Source organism: Micropterus salmoides, unplaced genomic scaffold (genome assembly GCF_014851395.1).
Source record: "Micropterus salmoides isolate LMB-PRFRI ecotype aquatic unplaced genomic scaffold, ASM1485139v1 Ms_hic_scaffold_1, whole genome shotgun sequence".
Taxonomy (NCBI): domain Eukaryota; kingdom Metazoa; phylum Chordata; class Actinopteri; order Centrarchiformes; family Centrarchidae; genus Micropterus; species Micropterus salmoides.
In genome coordinates, this window is record NW_024040040.1 from 60,669,572 (window position 1) to 60,691,410 (window position 21,839).

The following is a 21,839-nucleotide window of genomic DNA, read 5'->3' on the forward strand; positions in this document are numbered from 1 at the left end:
ATTTTCTAATAATTGCGCCAACAGTTGTTGCCTTCTCACCAAGCTGCTTGCCTATTGTCCTGCAGCCCATCCCAGCCTTGTGCAGGTCTACAATTTTATCCCTGAGGTCCTTACACAGCTCTCTGGTCTTGGCCATTGTGGAGAGGTTGGAGTCTGTTTGATTGACTGTGTGGACAGGTGTCTTTTATACAGGTAACAAGATCAAACAGGTGCAGTTAATAGGTAATGAGTGGAGAACAGGAGGGCTTCTTAAAGAAGGTCTATGAGCCGGAATTCTTACTGGTTGGTTGGTGATCAAATACTTATGTCATGCAATAAAATGCAAATTAATTATTTAAAAATCATACAGTGTGATTTTCTGGATTTTTGTTTTAGATTCCGTCTCTCGCAGTTGAAGTGTACGTATGATAAAAATTACAGACCTCTACATGCAGTATGAAAACCTGCAAAATCAGCTGTGTATCAAATACTTGTTCTCCCCACTGTAGATTGACCTGATGTGTAATGTGGACACAGAAGTCTTGTTAGAGAACAAACCCCTGTTCAATAAAAATATCTTATCACGTTGATGAATGTTCTGTCCAATTACACCAATATTTTCAATTTGGGGTTTTAACAACTATACATTCCTTTACAGGCCAGAATCTGAGGACTGTGGACAACATCCAGACTACTGTGTTTCCATGCACCACACAAGGCTGATCTTCCAGACCCAGGACAGAGTAACAGACAGTTCAGTCAGGCAGCATACAGTTTGTAGTGTGGCAATGTGGAGCACTTGGTCACAGAGTCGAGATAATGAGTTGCTGTTTCTAGAAGATATGCAACTGTTATCCTGATCCACTAGGACAATACAGAGGTTTAATACTAGCAGGGTGTAAGATGTAATGTCACCAACTGCTACACAAATAATTCAATCCACTGTGTGAATGAATACCTGTACATTGTTTTTGTTTTATGCCCAGGAGGGTAGAGAAAATACAAAGATTTTTCCCTGTTCTGGATAATATTTTGATTCTTTTCTAAATAAAACATTGAAAATGATAAATGCCTTTTCTTTAGACTTGCAGCATAAACAATCAAGCAACTACATTTATGTCTTATGTCTTTCAGACCAAAAGCGAAGTGAGCGTACTGTAGCCCTGAGAGGACTACAGACAGATTTTTATACTTTCTTTTTCAGAACCCCTTACATTTTAATATGTATTGGTGTATATAGACAGTTTCAACAAATGTGACAAAAAGTGTTTTAGAAGAAACTTGCCTACCCTGCCTTTAAACTCTTCATAGGTTTGTTTGTAAAAATCTTAATTTGTAAAGTAACTAGTAACTGAAGCTGTCAGATAAATGTAGTGAAGTAAAATGTTAAGAATTTCTTTCTGAGATGTGGTGGAGTTTAAGTACAAAGTGGCATAAAAGAAAATAATGTGATGTACAAATAGCCATAGGTGTCATTTACAGTGGGGACACTGGGGACATGTCCACATCACTTTTTGAAATGGCTGATTTTGCCCCCATCACTTTTTGAAAGCATTTGTTAAAAATGTCCTAAAAATATCTTGTCCAAAAAAATGTTATCTAACAAATATAAATGCTTTGAGAAAGGGTTATTTGCACAATAAGAAATTGACTGCAATTTAAATATAGAAGAAAAATGTGCATTGTCCAAACAAAGTAACTAAAAAACCCATGTGCTGCTGATTACTGCATCATATTCTCTTATATTTTGTTATATATATGAATTGTCCCCTGCCAGCTGAATTTTTTGTTTCCCCTAAAAGCTCATATCCACCATACATTGGAGCAGAAAATGTCCAGAACGCAGGAAATTAAGTGTTTAATGCTCCAAAACGCAACGTGCCTTTAGAGCACAGGGCTACTTGTTGATAATGAACCACTACCTAGCCACTACTAGAATCTACCTCTGTATATATTCCATTGCAAATCAGCTGTTTACAGCTACAATAGTGATTTATAAAATTAACAATGTCTATACTGTATTTCTGATCAATTAGATGTCATTGTCTTTTGAAACAATGAAGTTTCTGAGACCCCAAACTTTTGAACAGTAATGTATATAAACACTCAAAGACTCACCTGTTGCAGAACTGTGAGGTTATACATCTTTTAATTGAAACTGTATGTTTTGTAAGAATATGGCTTCTCTCTTTTGTGGATGCTCTGGTGTCTCTGAAATTCTGACATGTATTTAAACGCTCTTCCATTTGTCACATTTGAAGGACTTTTTAAGTCATTACAGTGAATCTTAAACATAGTAAAGTTTTGTACATTTTTAGTGTGACTATTTTTTTGCAATGACTTTTCTGTGGTTTTGGATCTGGGTCTCACTGCTAGTCCTTAAATTGAACAACATTAACAAACAACCGAATCATCGTTTAAGTCATTTATCAAAAAACTTTTATTCACTTTCAGTTGCATTGTATTCATTTATATAGATCCAATTCATAACAAAAGTTATCTCATTGCACTTTTAATATAAAGCAGGTCTAGACCATACTCTCAGTATAATCAGATTTATTGCACACAAATAAGGAATTTGTTCAGGTGACTAGGGGGTTGTACAGGTCCTAAAGTGATGGAAGATTGCAGCTGATCACCTTCTCAGCTGAGCAAATGATACTCTGCAGCCTGCCCTTGTCCCTGGCAGTGGCAGCAGCGTACCAGATGGTGATGGAGGTGAGGATGGCGGTGTAGAAGTGCACCATTACTGACTTTAGCAGGCTGAACTGCTGTAGGAAGTACATCCTCTGCTGGGCTTTTTTGATGTTCTTTTTGATTTGACCACAAACCTCTAGAACTGAATCATCTCCCACAAGATTACTTTTGTATCAAATCCGATGCATCAACACAACTTTTTGTGCAAAGCTATAGCTTCTCACCTGTGTGTTCTCTTCTTATGTGGATTTTCAATTGACCACCAACTCTGAAATCTTTTCCACGTTTCACAAGAATACAGCTTTTCAACTGTGTGGGTTCTCATATGCACATTCAAGTGACTCCTCCGGCTAAAAGACTTCCTGCATGTGTCACAAGAATCTGGCTTCTCACCTGTGTGAATTCTCAGGTGTGTCTGAAATTCTAACTTGTACTGAAAACCTTTTCCACATGTGTCACATGTGAAAGAGTTTTTACCTGTGTGAGGATCATAGTGAACCTCTGACATGGTAGACTTGTGTACATTGTTTCTGGGGCTTCTGCTGTTGTGATCTTGATTCTTTTGTTTTGGCTCTGCATCTCTAGTTGATCCTGAGTCTTCATGCTCGCCTCCTTTCTGATCTTGGCCCTTTCTGACCGGGGATCCTCTCCTGAATCCAGAGCTGCTGGTCAGCCAGAACCTCCTCCTGCTTACAGACATGTTGCTGTGGAACTTTATTTCGGGTTTCCAAACGACATCCAGCAGTATGTGCTGACGATCGATCTCTTCCTCGTACTCAACGAGTACGAAAAACTGAATATTTCTTCAGCAGCAGCAGTTAGTCGTTCGTTGACAAACTCTCTCAAACTCTAAACTTCAAATTAAATAATTAGAAGCTACAATAACTCCTTCCAGTGAATTCAGTACATGTTGCTAATGCTGGAGCTTATATTGTTTACTTCCGCCAGATGTCACACTATTAAATTCCGACAGCGGAAGTGTGGGAGCTTTTCGTTCCACTTTCAACTGATTGAATTTTATTCAACTTTTTATTTTATTTTGCATAATACAAATCTAACCATCAAAATATAATCCAGGACTAAGTAAAAATAAATAAGGTGCAAGTTACAAGTGCAGTTATATACTTCACGAACAGCCAGAAAAATATGGTGATGATAAAACAAACAAATAAACAAGAAAAACAACAATCCTCTGGTTGGGATCCCATTAAATGTCTGACATCTGACATAAGTGTATAAAGTAATTTAGTCTTCTTAAATTTAACTATCTGTATTGAATCCAAGTAAAGAGACAGCTCTTTTGGAAAAATAGTGAATTCTGGGGTGTTTTTTAAGAATTTACATTTGTGTAAAAAATATTTCAATAGAATTGTTAGGTTGTATAAAAATTCCAGTTTTCTGTCCTCCATTATAAGACCCAATCTAACATTACTGTAAGCCAACTATGTAAAATCCAATTGTCAAAAATCATTTAAAAATATTACAAGAGAACATTAAATGTTCAATTGTTTCTATTTCTGTATTGCAGAATACACATTCATTAGAGTCAATGTTAAATCTTATTCGTAAAAATTCTTTGCAGGGATAAATATCATTCATTGTTTTAAAATGCACTTCTTTAGCTTTAGGTGGTACAGAGAAACTGCAGAAATACCCCTCTGTGACCTCTAAGAGAATTAGATGTGAATGCCTCAATGTGTATTTCCTTTTAAGAGGCGATGGAAAACATTTCTTGGTTACAGATCTTAAAACCTTGTTAATACATTTCTCATCCAAAAAAGAACAGGCTTCAATAGACACTGTGAAAAGTTTAGGTATGATCGGTCTGTATAATGAGGCCCGCCTAATCATTTGAATAAGGGCTTTTAGAATTGCTCCGATCACAGCACAATATTCTCTACCAGTACATATTACATTGTATTTTACGCCTAAACTCATCATAGTTAAGTATTCTGCCTCTGTCATCCATTAGCTGTTGAATAGACCATATCCCCTGCTCCATCCATTCTTTAAAATAGAAAGACTTCTTCTTTATCAGTATACATCTATTGTTCCAAATTGTTGCGTTATGAGGGGAGAAATTATATTTACAGATCACTTTCCAATAATGCAGGCCTCGCTGGTGAAATAGTAGATAACCTTACTGGCCATTTACTAACGTCAAAAGCACAATTCAACAGAAATTCTACCCCCCAAAGTCAATACAATTTTTTGATGGTAAATTAAACGTGAAACCTGAATGACAAAGGATATTACAATATAGTTAAACATCATACTCAACACTCAATATTAGCAAGTTACACTAAATTGCACATCCTGAATATGCGCACCGTTCCACTTATACATCTCCGATCACTCTGTAGCCATGTATTCAAAATCATTTTACGCTTTTTCAGAATATTATTAAAATTAATTTTGTCTTTATAGCTAAGATCCTGAGAAATAGTAATCCCCAGATATTTGACTTCATTTTTAACTGGTACATCTTGAGTAGACGTAAATGGGTGATCATGGATTGCCATCAATTCACATTTATGTACATTCAAGTAAATACCTGAGGTTTTTGAAAAGAAAGAGATATTTTTTAAGGCTTTTGGTATTTGTGCCACATTTTCTAGGAAGAGGGTAGTATCATCAGCTAATTGACTAATAACCAATGAACTTTGCATAACATTCAGCTGTTGTACTTCATCACTGTTCTTAATCATAGACTGAACAAAATTATTAATGCAACACTGAGCTGAACTCAAAGATCTAAGACTTTCTCTATGTCGTGATGAATGATAGTGTTCCGTCCAGAGCCAAAATATAGAAAAACATCTCTAGTTCTTTCCTTAGTTTCAGGTACCCAAAGCTAAGTAACAAAGTACATTTATTCAAGTACTGTACTTAAGTACAAATTAGAGGTATTTGTACATAACTTGGGTGTTTTCTTTTCATGCCACTTTCTACTTATACTCCACTACATCTCAAAGGGAAATATTTCTACTTTTTACTTAATTAGATTTATCTGACAGCTTCAGTTACTAGTTACTTTACAAATTAAGCTTTTTACAAACAAAACATATGAAGAGTTAAAAAAAATTTAATGCTTTGTTATAAATGAAATTACTTAACAGTTTATACAATTAGCCTACAGCTAGTAGGCCTACATTAGTAAGGCCAAATGACAGACACTGTTTAAGTAATTTTTCATGTAAAAGCATTTCATGTTTCCAGCTTCAAAATCATGAAGATTTGATGCTTTTCCTTTTCCTTAATTTTGAGGTTTTGACAAAACAAGCATTGTGAAAGTGTCACTTTGGGCTCTGGGTAACTGTGACAACATTTCTCACTATTTACAGAATCTTTAATTGATTAATGGAGAATAATCAGCTGATTAATACATAATGAGTACATAGGTACATTTTTCCTTCTGCTTTGAATAGACTACTTTTATCTTTAATAGGCTATTTCTACATTTTCCTGCTTATAGCCTACTTGCATACTTTTACTTAACATTTTCAATGTAGTAGTTTTGCTGAGGTATTACTACTTTTACTTGAAAAAGGCTCTGAATAGGTCTACTTTGTTCACCACTGGCTAAGCCAAAGCTTCTGGTTGCAAAGAGGTTTGAGAGTGTTTGACTGCATCAGTAATAATTTAGCACGAATTTGGCTGTACTCCCAAACATCAGTTGCTTACACTCTATTTGATCACAGGCAAGTGATTTCCTCCAGGAATTCTAAAATCAAAATGCTAAAAAAAAAAAGACACATTCATGAGCTTGCTCTTCCAACTTCCACATCATGTGTGCGGGCGTGCATGTTGTCTAGTAACAAAGTGCTTGCAGCGGGATGACGGAATTTACCCGGAAACAACAAATCCTAATTTCTGATAAGCTCAACGGCTCTGGCAATTTAGTACAGAGAAAGATGTGACCTCTGCAGAAAACTCAGTATGCCTGCGCCTCCTCCATTAATTGTATATAGCAGGACATTTTCGTAGGCATTATCTCTAACTTCTCAGCGTGAGAAATACAAAGTGTGGTGTGTGAACTGATTGAAATGTGCGTCTCTCACGGTGTATGCGTGAGGCTTGAGAGCCCTGAATTATGTAACATTTTAATTACTGATGTCCTAACATGTAACATTTGTATGGAGCAACTAGACAATGTTGAGTCTTGTTTGCCTGTTTCACATCCTGCTGGATAGTTAAACATCTCATTTTATAAGCTCATTGCAAGTTTTTTTATTTTTAAATCTTAAGCTGTAAAGTATCTGTAGTGACTACATATAACTGTCATGTCCATGTTTTGGGGTAAAATGTGGTGAAGAATTAACTGTTGAACACCAAGGCACATTATCCTCACTTTGATTACTTATTGATGACAGTTATTGTTGTCATTTATTGTTGACAGTTTAAGAAATATGCATATTAGAGTTATGGCATAAGAGAGAAAAGGCTTAATAGCCACTGGTAACTTGATCAACTATCCATCATGGTCGGTGATTTCTCTTTTTTATTATTGTAGAAAACACTTTATAGCATATTTCAACAATCAGAAACATAAGTGTCGATACAGCATCAGATTACAGCAAAGCCAAAAGAAAACAAACCAAAAGAAAGAAGGAAATTGTGAGAGTCTTATTCAAGAATCATGTGTGTCTGTATTGCAAGGATTGCTAAATGTGGTCGATGGATTTTATCGTTTGAGTCTGAGAAGGTGCATCACTTTAAATGTCGGCGCAACAAGGAATTGTGGGACGGCATTCAATTCAATTCAATTCAATTTTATTTATATAGCGCCAAATCACAACAGTTATCTCACAGCGCTTTTCATAAAAGAGCAGGTCTAGACCGTACTCTATGATGCTATTTACAGAAGCCCAACAGTTCCCACCAAGAGCAGCACTAGGCGACAGAGGCAAGGAAATACTTCCTTTTAAGAGGCAGAAACCTCGAGCAGAACCATGGCTCAGGGTGGGCGGCCATCTGCCTCGACCGGTTGGGGTGAGAGAGAGAGAGAGAGAGAGAGAGAGAGAGAGAGAGAGAGAGAGAGAGAGAGAGAGAGAGAGAGAGAGAGAAAGGGGAGGGAGGCAGCCTACACAATATACACACAGAGGTACAGACAGTAAAGGTGATGTTGCTATAGTAATGTAATGATTATAATAACAATAATAACAACAGGACTAGTAACAATAGTCGTTGCAGCAGAGGGTGTCGAGCAGGAACACGGGGGCAGCAGGTGACCCGCAACCACAGTTCCAGACTCCACAGCTCCAGAGCCAGAAAACCTGCAGGAAGTGATAGGAGGAGAGAGGAGAGGGACGAGAAAGCACAAGACTACCGGAAAGGGGAGAAGTTGTGTTAGTAACATGCAATAATGGGATGAGGTTGCACACAGAGGGAGAGAAAGTAGAGGAGAGAGGAGCTCAGTGCATCATAGGAAATCCCCCGGCAGTCTAGGCCTATAGCAGCATAACTAAGGGATGGTTCAGGACTAACCTGAGCCAGCCCTAACTATAAGCTTTATCAAAGAGGAAAGTCTTAAGCCTACTCTTAAATGTGGAGATGGTGTCTGCCTCCTGAACCCAAACTGGAACCTGGTTCCACAGGAGAGGAGCTTGATAGCTGAACGCTCTGGCTCCTAGTCTACTTTTGGAGACTCTAGGAACCACAAGTAACCCTGCATTCTGGGAGCGCAGTGCTCTGGTGGGGTAGTAAGGTACTATGAGCTCTTTAAGATAAGATGGTGCCTGACCATTAAGAGCTTTGTAGGTAAGAAGAATGATTTTAAATTCTATTCTGGATTTTACTGGAAGCCAATGCAGAGAAGCTAAAACAGGAGAAATATGATCTCTTTTCCTGGTTCCTGTCTGAACACGTGCAGCAGCATTCTGGATCAGCTGAAGAGTCTTAATGGACTTTTTCGAGCAGCCTGATAATAAGGAATTGCAGTAATCCAGCCTAGAAGTAACAAATGCATGGACTAGTTTTTCTGCATCATTTTTAGACAGGATGTTCCTGATTTTCGCAATATTACGTAGGTGGAAAAAGGCGGTCCTTGAAATTTGCTTAATGTGAGACTTAAACGACATGTCCTGATCAAAGATAACTCCAAGATTCGTCACAGTGGTGCTGGAGGCCAGGGCGATGCCATCAAGGGAAACTATATCTTTAGATAATGCGTCACGGAGGTGCTTGGGCCCCAGAGCAATAACTTCAGTTTTATCTGAGTTTAACATTAGAAAATTACAGGTCATCCAGGTTTTAACATCCTGAAGGCACATTTGAAGTTTAGATAACTGATGAGTTTCATCTGGCTTGATCGATAGATATAACTGAGTATCAACTGCATAACAATGAAAGCTTATGGAATGTTTCCTGATAATATTGCCTAAGGGAAGCATATATAAAGTGAAGAGGATTGGTCCGAGGACAGATCCTTGAGGAACTCCATGACTAACTTTGGCATGCATGGAGGACTCATCGTCTCATCTCATCTCTCCTTTCCTTTCGTAAAGCATGGTCTGGTGTACCCTATGTTAAAGAAGATATGAAAGGAAGCACTGAGGCTCTTTCCTTAGCTTTTAGAGAATTCGACCAGCTCTTATCATGGCTGCCACTGAAATACTTCTGGGTCACTTCACTCAGTTAGGAACCTTCCTAAGCAAAAAAGACTTTTCGGATGCAGCCCCAATGTCCCCCTAAACCCTAAGCCCTGAACCCTCACAGACTTTACTGATATCACTTTGTAAGTGATTGAGTGCAAGAGGCTGCAAGGGCTCAAAATGCTGTAAACACGAACAGGACAGCACTTTGCCACATTACCTTGACAATGCTGAAACACACTTTTTATTTTATGGCTTGCCCTACAGAGTGGAGGAGAGGTAAATGTCAATCTACATTTGTCAATAATCAATGCACTATTTTTGGTCAAAACATGATCAAATCATGATTAACTAAAATAAAAAGTTAATTAAACTAAGTTCGTGATTGCATTCTTCTGACTTCATGTGTTCTATTTACCGTCTTAAATCTATGTTAAGAAAAATTCTAACAATTTTGGCATCACCGTTGGTTTCCATCATGCTTGTTTGTTTACCGTTCTTCTTCTTCTTCTCTTATAAGGCAGATTTGCCATTATATTTCTCTCGCTTCCAGGTGTCCCATGGAAACACTGGTAACCCCCGTGTTTCACGTCATACCGCTGTGAACTGTGGGCAAAGTCTACAGAAATGCAGACTTACTAAAAGGTTTTAAAAAGGGCTTAAAATGTCTGCGAGAGAGCCCTTGCACACTTCGCTATTTAAGCGCTCACAGACTTACCAGGAACGTGCCTCAAAGTCTGTGAGTCTGTGAGTGTGAACATTGGGATTGGGCCCTTGTCCTGCAGTAGAGCCAGGATGATGGTGTTGAACGCAGAGCTGAAATTCACATAATAGGATTCTGGCACAGAGTCCAGTTGCTGGAGGTGTAGTGAAGGGCCATGTTTACTACATCGTCCAAAGACCTGTTGGCTCTGTAAGTGATCTGCATGGGGTCCAGGAGTGGGTCTGTAGTGGACATGAGGTGGGACAACACGTGTTGCTCAAAAGACTTCATTACCACAGAGGTATATTGATCCTCAGGTGTTTTCAAGTACGTAATTTCAGTAAAACTTTTACCACTACAATTATGCAGCTCTTCACTTCTGTGAGTTCTTGTGTGTTTTGTCCACAAACCTCTATAACTGAATCGTCTCCCACTTGTCTGTTGTCGAGTCGGAACTCCTCCTTGTCTCCTCCTTGCAGGTGGGCGTTACACCTTAACCACCACCTATAGTGTTTGCTGACCACTCCTCCCCTTTGGTGAATTTCTTATCCTCTACTGCCATCTAATGGCCTTTTTCTCATACTGTTTTACCAAATTAACCAAAATTAAGGTTACAATTTCCACTTTTTAGCTATTATTATATGTAATTATTGTTACCATTTATCTCACTTTATATTTTTTACATTACTGGATTAGAAATTCACCAATATGTTTCAACTTCAGTCCACTGTATTTTTTAAAAGTTATACAGGCATAGTTTGAGACCATTAAAACTTACACTTACAATTGTATTTTTTAAAAGAATTAATAAGGAGTAACATATTTAATACATGTATAACGTGATTCAATGAACAAGTACATGATTTAACAATGCCAACCATGAGGGTGCTGTGTCTCATACAAGTTTAGTTTCGGCAGCGCAAAGCTTGGTTTCATGCAGTACCTGGCCGTACCCTGCAGTACCAGGCGCCATAAATCACAATGTGTCATGATCCCATTCTTGGCCTCAGTTCGCCATGATCTCAGGCCTGGCGTACATGACTTACAGCAGGTGCCTTGCTTCCATTGTGTGGGTTACGGTTGGCTAGGTTTCGCCTGCGTGGCCTGAGCAGCTGTTCTGCTCATGTAGGCACATTGAAAAAGCACACGTTCATAAATACACAGAGTATAACAATAATATATGATAAACACACAGAGTATAAGAATAAAATATGAGTTTGAACACACTCATTAAACACTCAGTAGTTAAACTTTACACTAAAAGAATAACAGCACCTTTACCCTGTGAGGCCACAGTCATTCTTCTAGTGGCTACACTACAAACACTTCTAAGTAATTATAAAATATTGTAAACCAACAAAGTGTATAAATATAGAAAAAGAACCTAACAAACAATCTAGGAATTAGGAATTATTCAACACTGTATGCTGCCTTCTGTGCCGTGTCAAATCAGACACATCAACACATCTTTTCGTCATGCAAAACTACAGCTTCTCACCTGTGTGTTCTCTTCTTATGTGGATTTTCAGTTGACAACTAAATCTAAAAGCTTTCCCACATACTTCACAAAAATACGGCTTCTCACCAGTGTGGGTTCTCGTATGTTGTTTAAATGCTGAAGAGTCACTGAATCTTTTACTGCAGGTCTGGCAATGATACGGCTTCTCACCTGTGTGGGTTCTTGTATGTTGTTTTAATGCTGAAGTGTAACGGAATCTTTTCCCGCAGGTCTGGCAAAGGTACGGTTTCTCACCTGTGTGGGTTCTTATATGGAGTTGCAAGTTAAAGTTGGCTATGAAGTCTTTCCCACAGGTTTCACAAGAATACGGCTTTTCACCTGTGTGGGTTCTCAGATGGAGTGTCAAGTTACTCCTCTGTCTAAAAGATTTTCCACATGTTTTGCAAGGATATGGCTTCTCACCTGTGTGGGTTCTTATATGGTGTTGCAAGTGTTCTCTGGTTCTGAAGGCTTTCCCACATGTTTTGCAAGGATACGGCTTCTCACCTGTGTGGGTTCTTATATGGTGTTGCAAGTGATCACTGGTTCTGAAGGCATTCCCACATGTTTTGCAAGAATACGGCTTCTCACCTTTGTGGGTTCTTATATGGCGTTGCAAGTGATCGCTGGTTCTGAAGTCTTTCCCACATGTTTTGCAAGAATACGGCTTCTCACCTGTGTGGGTTCTCATGTGGACTTTCAAGTAAGCCCTCCGGCTAAAAAATTTCCTACATGTTTTACAAGAATATGGCTTCTCACCTGTGTGGATTTTCACGTGTTTCAGAAATACTGACTTGTACAGAAAAACTCTTTCACATGTGTCACATGTGAAAGAGTTTTTACCTGTGTGAGAATCATGGTGAACCTCTGACATGGTAGACTTGTGTACATTGTTTCTGGGGCTTCTCCTTTTGTGATTTTGATTCTTTTGTTTTGGCTCTGCATCTCTAGTTGATCCTGAGTCTTCATGCTCGCCTCCTTTCTGATCTTGGCTCTCAGATACATGACAGTTGTGAGAGAGGAGCTGGTGGTCACTTTTCAGTTCTGCTTCACTGTGGTCACTTTCCTCATAAGTAGGAGTCAACATAAAGGTGTCAGTCTCCTGCTTCACTACAAGCTGCTCTCCCTCCTGACTGGTACAGAGTTCCTCCTGTTCCTCTTTAACCTGTGGAGGCTGTGGGTCCTCCTGGTCCAGCCCGGGGATCCTCTCCTGAATCCAGAGCTGCTGGTCAGCCAGAACCTCCTCCTCCTCCTCCTTACAGACATGTTGCTGTGGGAGCTCTGGAGGGACAGAGAACAAAAGGAACAGGCTAATGTAAGTACTGTGACGGTCAAGAAAAAAAACTGCAAACACTTGAGGAAATTAGTCCCAGTATTTAATAGAGTTGTGAGAAATAGTTGATTCTTAGATGCATCGCAACGCGGAAGATCATGAATCGATTAACAAATGTCTAAACATCGATTATTTAAATGTTAATTGATAACGTAATGTTGACGGAACGCAAAAGGCGGAACTCGCGGAAGTGCAGCGCCCTGTGGAGTGCACACAACAGAGAGACCAGTGTTCCCCATGTATTCGGCACACCACCGCTGCGGAATTAATGACCACCCCACTACGATGTCACACAATCATTAATATCAATGTGCAAGCAATGATTTTACCTCGCACACTGGGTGCATGGTGACACTCGACGCATGGCAGCTATCTGTGTATCTTGTGTGTGATGCCGAGCGAGTGAGAGAAAGAGTAGCAGAACGTGACGGTGAAAGTTAGTGCAGGAAAATATTAGCAGTGTGTTTCTGCCCGGCAGTAAACGTGCAGTGTAGGTCACTGTGTGTCCGTTAATAAAAGTCTGTAGTTTCCCCAACGCCTGGAAAAGTGAAGGCTGTTAGCGCAAGCTAACATCTCCCCTGTACAAGGGCCTGCTCTCTGACCACCACACCGGACTACGGGCTTTTGGGGATAGATCCTTCAGCATCACAGCCCCCACCCTCTGGAAATCCCCACAGAGATCCGAAATGCTCCCTGTCCAATCTACTAAAAACCTAGCTCTTTACCCAGGCATTCAATACTGAATGACTTTTTGTTGTTGTGTCACTGTAACTATGTGTAAAGCGTCCTTGGGTCCTGTGAAAGGCGCTAAAAATATTTATTTAAGGTAACGCTAAATTAGTAATTGAGTAATATTAATTATCAGCTGTATGTCAGTACTAACTAACCTACTAGTCAAGGGTTGAGAACATCTGGTACAAGTTTAGACTAAACTGGTGCACAGCTCTGTCTGGCTGTTAAAGAAATGAGGGACCATGGAGCTGAGGTTCCTGAAGTAAATTAGGGAGGCAAACTAGTCCTTTTAAGCTAATTAGGGGAGGTTTCTTTCGGATTTTAATGCGCAAATGAAATGGTTAGTAATTATCCAGAGATCCTGTATAGAAATTATGATGCATCGATAATCGTTTAATTGAATCGCAGCCCTCTGAATCGTAATCGAATCGAATCGTGAGGTGCCCAGAGATTCCCAATCCCTCTCTTCCTTGTAGACAAAGAGCTGATTGTGGTAACTGGAGGCACCAGGCCCCTCATTCTGGAGGCTGCTGTTGAGGAGCCTGTACCACGAAGCGAGTTCAACATACCCAGGATGTCTTTCAGTTATCTGGCTTAACTAACCCTAACAAGGGTTCTTACACCATTTTAAGACCTCAACAAATATAAATTTAAGACTTCAAATTTTGAAACAATTTCTTTAACAGAAAAGAGACGTGCGTTTGATCTCTTAATGAACGATGCAATACCATATTTAGCATTTTTATTTTCACCACAGGTGAATGACTTTGCATATTCTGAATCAGGGAACATAGAGGTTGTCTACATCTGGCATTAAAATGCATTTTGGGTGATCAGATTGTGATCAGGTAACACTTGACCACATGAGTAGTCATAAGTAGGCCTACAGGTGTAAATGCACCCCAGACGCATTGAGGACAGATCGTGATCCAATCAGCAAAACGACCTCTGGAGGTGGTCAGGCACTCCATGACCACATGGATGCAAATGTGTTGTCTATCCACATACAACAACTACTTGGGCAGAAATATGTATCGGTCGCAGTCTTCTGCAAATAAAATCCTAAAGTCTGACAATGCAGACGGACGCTTAGACAGTGTGTCCATTCATAAACGTGCTCAAACAGCGCCAATTATTGATCATGCTCAGGTGAACTAGGGCTGGGCAATAAAACAAAAATGGTAATTATTGTGATACATCCATCGTCAACCGCTTATCCTGCGTACTGGGTCGCGGGGGGCTGGAGCCAATCCCAGCTAGCATCGGGACGAAAGGCGGGGTACACCCTGGACAGGTTGTCAGGTCGGATTGGCTCCAGCCCCCCGCGACCCTGTAAACAGGATACGCGGTTGACGATGGATGGATGGATGGATTGATTTAATTCATTTGAATCACAAACAAATCAGCACTTTCTTTTCTGTTAAGATGTTTATTGTGTTGAGGAAAAGGGACTGAAAAAAGATTATTTTTCTGATGCATATTTGTTGTTTTGAATGTTCTACCTCAGCTTTGTGAAGTGATCCACTGTTTGATACCAGGCTGCTATTTGGCATCAAGTGTTTGTTATGTTCTGACCATAAAGAAACATTTAAAAGCACAATTAACCATCTAGTTTCTTCAGGAGCAAAAATCAGCCTTTAAACTTAAAAATAATGATTTTACTATTTTAGTCCATATTGCCCAGCCCTTACTCAACACTGCTGTGTTAAACTCAATATAAACTACTAAAATAACCGAACTATAAAGAGGGAAATAATCCATGGAGGAAAACAAATCATGGTGAAAGACATACTTTAGAAAGTTATTTTAACCTGTAGTTATAGATAATTTTTTGGACCTGCGCAAATGAGAGGACGTGATGTAGGCTACGGTTGTTTGAGCTAGACAGAACGATCGGGTCTTCCTCCAACCACTTTAACTTGCGTCTCCCAATCTTGCAGCCACAACTGACGATAACATGACAGGCAGCCAGACGTCAACGTCTGCAGCTAACGTAAAGGTAACATATGAGTTATATTAATGACGGGGTCTCACATTGTCAATTACTAAAAGAAAACCATAGAAATACACACTAATAAGACAATTTAAGACCCTGATTTAAATTTAAGACCTTTTAAGACTTTTTAAGGAGCCGCGGGAACCCTGCTAACAATCGCAGTCGGGATAAGCGGTACCACGAAGCTGGTTATCTACTCGATAACTCAACCCAGGGTTTCCCAATCCAGCCGTGAGCGCATTCACATAAAAGAGGTGGCGTTGGCAGCAGATGACCAATCACGGACACGAGCAAGTCTACGGGCAGCAGAGTGTCATATTTTACAGATGAGCAAACTGTAACACTACAGAAATGCAGAAATTCTTATGAGCTATATGAAAATATCGGCCTTATTCTTTCAGCTCAGCTGTGTCGGCGTTTCCACATTAAAAGACTCGGGCACTGAATAAGTGGTCTTCCACCTCACTTTAGAAAAAAACTTCTCATCACTTCAAAAATGAGATTCATTTATTTAACACACTCAAAAGTGTTCCAAACATTGTTCTAAATTAACTTCATAAAGCAATGAAATGGAAAATACATTCATGCCATAAAATGTGCTCAGATAGTGGCTGAAATACTGAATCTCAACATTTAGGCTGCTGAAAACCTGCGCCCACATCACAGGTGGGCGCAGGTAGGCTACATGACCAGTCTCTGTAGTAGGCCTATAAGAAAGCTGCTAACCTACAATAATATATAGCCTATGTTCATATTAAAGTTTAGTATTTTAATATCCCTACCAAACTGCTCATAATATTCAGCCTAAGTTAAGGAAAATGAAACCCATTTATTTTAACGGCTGCAACAGGCTGTGTGAAACGCACTGGGAGAGCAAAGCAGTAAGTATTTACCTTGTTTTTGTCTACTACAACACCTTCACCCATATACATTCATACAACCATCATCCTGCACTGTCAAGTCAAACCAGAATTGAAATGTAGCGGGTCTTAGGAGAAGACAAAATAAATAAAAATTTAATAAAGTAATAAGCGGCCACTGACGGACTGACTGCAGAGAGGAGATCAAACGGAACCAACCAATGCTGATGGCTACACGGAGCATTTAAAAAAGACGCACGACATCGTCAGTTTCCGGGATAGAGCATGGGTCATCCAAACAAATACCGCAGAAGAGCAAGACTGAGACATGATCGGCGGTAAGACTGTGCAGGTCTGAGATGTCCACGAAGTCTGAAGAGGCACCCGGTAAGATGCTGAACTGCGGAGTAATGTGAACGTTCGACCGGAGATTACTGTTGCTGTCGAACCAGCTTGGAGCTGTGTTGGATAGTTGGCTTGGTCTGTCACTTTGGTGTTAAATGTTAGTTGGTTGTATTGTGATTCTCATCTCACCCGTGCTTCTCATATCAGTAGAAGCACGAGTGCAGTGATAAAAAGAAACTGAGTGGGGATTGTTAATTATAATGATCTTTATTGAGGTCAACGAGCATGGTGCAGTGATAACAGATGAATCAGTTGATAGTTATTTGTGGGCTCCTTTCTGCGGCTTATTATGGACTTGAGGGAAGGATTACATGGTCTAATATTATTGAATATGATTGAGATTCTATGTTGTGAAAGATGCTATATGCTGTTGCTTAATGAGCTGAATGTATTGATGTATGTGTAGTTAATCTGAGGTTGCTTAATGTACTTTAAGGTGAAATAAGTATGCATTTCTTTTTGGGTTTATTTAAAGGTTTTTCACCTAATGGCATATAACTGTCGATGAATTGCACTGATGGAAGCTCAAGATAAAAAATGAACTAAATCTGCAAGAATAAAAAAGGAGAAAAAAGAAACAGCTGTTTAGTCATTGAGTGGAATCCAGTTCAAAAAATCTTCGAGTAGACATATTCTCTTTCAAGTGGGGAAACTGCACATATTTAAACGGATAACTTGACATGCACAGACACTACTGAAACCACAGACTACATACCTCATACTTTAATTATGTTAGTTTGAAATAACTCTTAATTTGGCTTATTTTTGTTAAATAATGTATGTTATTAACCGTTTACCATGGTCTGTCTCCCTCTTGTTGTGGCCTTTTGAGCCAGGTCATAACAAACAAATCACCACTCATCTGCTTGCCTCTAACTCCCAGAAGGCTTGGGGCGACAACTGTGGCTCAGGAGATAGAGCGGGTTTCCCGTTAATCCCCGGCTCCTTCAGGCTGCATGTCGAAGTGTCCTTGGGTAAGATACTGAACCCCGAATTGCCCCTGGTGGCTGTTCCACCAGTGTGTGAATGTTAGTTTCTGTTTGAGCACTTAGGCTAAGTGTATAAATGTGTATGACTGGTGAATGCAGATGTAGTGTAAAAGCGCTTTGAGTGGTCGAAAAGACTAGAAAGGTGCTATACAAATACAGAGCATTTACATTTAGTGACATATAGGCCTATAGCCTAGTGGTAGGGATGGTGATACAGTGAGACAGATAGCACTAGACAGGCTAGGTGTGTAGCCTATATGCAGATTAGGATGGAGAATCCATGAAAGAGATCCCAATCTCTGGTGTGGGAACACACATCATTTACAGTGCAACTGCTGATGCCAATGTAGAGGTTAAAAATATTTGACAAATGCTTTTGTTCCAAGGATCCTTTGATTTATTGGCAGGTGCTGTGTATCCGTACCTGTAACCAGCAACAACAGTTCCATGTGAACAATTTTTTCCCCAATGCTTGGGATATCATTTATGAAAAGACAAAAGAATTACCCCGCGCCAAAATAGTAGAATAAAATTCTTGACTTATAACAAATGTGAGACATTGTTCCACTTTTAATTTATTATTCTTGTAAAAAACTTCAACTTTACTCAGTTAAGGACTTTTAATATAAGTAATTGAATGAATAATGAGTGCTGGTTATTATTCATCATTATTACACTAGGGCCTATAGCTTTCCTGCTATTTATTATTACACCTCTGTTAATATGCTACTGTATAATACTGTAGATGTCCACATTTATTATAATTTATTAATATATTCTTAAGGGGTCTTTCACACCTGAAAGTCCGCACCAAGGTCCGGAACCAAGTTCATTGGGTTAGTTTTGGTTTGGTTTCACACTGCAATTCTGCGACCGCACTAAAGGACTTTACATGACACACTTGCGTCCTGTCGTCATCATCTATGTGGGCTGCGTCTCCCTATACTTGGCATTGATTGGTTTATTAAACAGTTCAGCGTGTATCTTTGACAAGAATGAATGAATGAAAAATGAACAAATGCGGATTTGCCACTATATTATTATTATTATGGCATTACTACAGCTAGTTCAAATTCGCAATTAAACATCCTCGTTGTGCGAACATTATAACGTCGCCGACAGGAAAGGAGGAGAAGACAGCAAGCAATCCCTCTGCACCTCCATTTCAGGAGAAACCAAAGATGTATGTGGCAGTGTTCTTCTATAGTGGCCGTCTGTTTGAAAAGATGATCTGTCACAGGAGATTTATAATTGTGTCCTTATTTCAATGCATTTATCCGTGCATTTATTTGTTTCCGGTTTCCACGTTAACCGCCAAACTTCCTGTAGGCCTAAATAGTCTGAAAGTCCGTACCATCCAAAAAATGCTTTCACACCAGAAACGAACCGAATCATGGTTCAATTTGATCCGGACCGAGATTACCTCTTTTCCTCGGACCAAATTTCCATTTCCAATGGAGGTTTCGCACCTGCAATTTTGGTTTGGACCAAACTGAAAAGTTCTAAAGTCCGGACCATACGAGGTAGGTTTGAAAGCCCCCATAGATTAATTTGTATACTTTATCTCCACTCACTAACTTAAACAATTATTTCCATTCCTTTTTTGCCTTGCGAGTATATGTAACACAGAATTTACCCACGAGGATAAAGTATTCTGATTCTAAAATATGAATACAGTGTGGCAATGGAATAGTGGTTAAGATGCATTCCTTTGGTGTGAGAGACCCGATTTCGATTCCCACTATGACTCATACTAATGTGTCCCTGACACTTAAGACACTTAACCCCTAGGCATGTATGGAGGATTGATCCTGACAAATTCAGAAATAAATACAGAAATAAATCAATGCTCAATAAATAAATAAGCATCTGATTAAATGCACAAAAAAATAAAGTAATAATTAAATTATACAAGCAGACATAAATGTATATCTCTTTTAATTAGCTTCTTTACTTATTCACCTTTGTAATAATTACCTTATTTATTTATTGTCCGTTATAATCTTCAACTTTATTTATTAATTACTTATTTTTTAAATGTATTTATTTATGTGTGTGTTTTAATATTTCTGTCTGTTTTATTCTTCCATTGCATTTTCTACCCTATTTATTTTCACCCATGGTATTTATTTCTGCCTGTCCTTTTTACATTTCTTTATGTATTTCTGCCTCATTATGCAAATGAGGAGGGGCTGTGTCTCAAGGGGCGAACTTCTCCCCTATTGGTGCACCAGTCAGATGGGAGAGCTCTAGACCTACTCTACCTGCACACATCAACAAGCTTGCTCCTCTCACAGTCAGATGGCTTCCTTCAGTGCGCTGAGGTGTTTAGCAACTCTATTTGAAGACAATACTACCAGCCATGTCTTCCTTCTTTTTCATGTGGACGAGGCCTTTATATAACAATTCTAAGTCGCTTTGGATGAAAGCCTCAACTAAATGACTGATTAGGCCTACTTATGAAACAACATACGTGTTATTTAAACACACTTTTATTGCAGTCCCCATCTGCTGTCAATTCAATTCAAATTAGCTTTATTGGCATGAGTGTGTAACAACAATATTGCCAAAGCATCATACATGCAACATAAGAACAATCAACCCCATACATTTCATTAAACAAGTAATTAAAGCGTAAAGTAATCAAAGCGTATGTGTTTGTGTTAAAAAATAAATAAATAAATAAAAATAAAAATAAAACAGTAAGCGTGTGTGTGAAAAAATAATTATATATAAAAAAAATTAAATTAAAAGAAATTAAAAATAAATAAATGAAGTAACGTGTGTGTGTATATATTAGACAATTTTTAAAAAATAATTAATTGATTAAAAAATAATAATAATTTAAAAATCTGTACAATTATTTATCAGTCTGAGGTTCCACTGGTTCTCCTCACTTCATGGCATGAGGAGACATATTTTGCAGCAATTATTTCACATTTGGGCATTTCTCCCACTATATAGGGGAGTTTCTGTGTGTCTGATATGAATTCCAATTCGAGGTATATTTGGGAAATGTTTGCAAAGTGTTTTTGTCTTAGTGTTTTATATTTAGGGCATGAGGTTAGAAAGTGCAGCTCTGTCTCTACCTGTCCCCTGTCACACTGAGAGCAGAGTCTCTCCTCTTGTGGTAGCCAGCTCGTCTGAGGCGACCCTTTTCTATGGCCAGGCTGTGTTCACTCAGTCTGTATGTTGTCAACATTTTTCTTAGTTTGGGACATTTTATTGTACTCAGGTAATTTGCCAGTGTGAATTCTCTCATGGTTCTAATCTGCTGTCTCTGACAGTCTTAAAGCGTTTGATGTATGGTGATTTCTCCGAAATCCTGTTGGACATAAGACGTTTAGAATTGTAAACGCTGGTCAGTCAATGTTCCAATGAAACGCCTATCAAGATATGTCAATATCAAACGTTACCAGTAGAGACGGGTGTCGGAGTGTTTCAAAGCCTAGACAGAACTCCGCCACAATTGTTTAGAATGTTTCACAAAGCCTTTGCCCATCACTAATAATGAAACTTTCCTCACCTATCCTGTGTAACTTTACTTCGGGTTTCCAAACGATATCCAGCAGTCTGCGCTGACGATCGATCTCTTCCTCGTACTCGACGATAGTGTTTTTAAAAACTCTGAATATTTCTTCAGCAGCAGCAGTTAGTCGCTCGTTGACAAACTCTCTCAAACTCTCAACTGAAGACATTGTTGCTTAATTACAATGAAATAATTAGCGCCGCAACATCTACAATAACTTCCAGCTAATGTAATGCATATGGCTTACGCTTGTATTGTTTACTTCCGGCGGATCTCACACTGTTGAAGTTCCGTCAGCGACAGTGCGGGAGCTTTTCGTTCCGCTTTCAACTTTATTTATTGAACATAAACAGGTACAAACCAACCAGCCATCTTATCATGTTTTATATTTCACGACATCCCTTACATCAGCGAAAACAGGCTTCACATCAAATGACAGAAAGTTATACAAAAATAATAAGGTAAAACAATAATAAAAAAATTAAGCAGGGCTATCTCCCCAATAGCATCACAACTTGAGAAGTC

General features: G+C 39.0%; 1 pseudogene; it reads right to left on the reverse strand.

The window, feature by feature from the left end:
- The window catches only part of LOC119889441, a 78,834-nt pseudogene extending 57,249 nt beyond the window's left edge, over positions 1 to 21,585 (reverse strand).
- Positions 21,586 to 21,839: the final 254 nt, after the last annotated feature.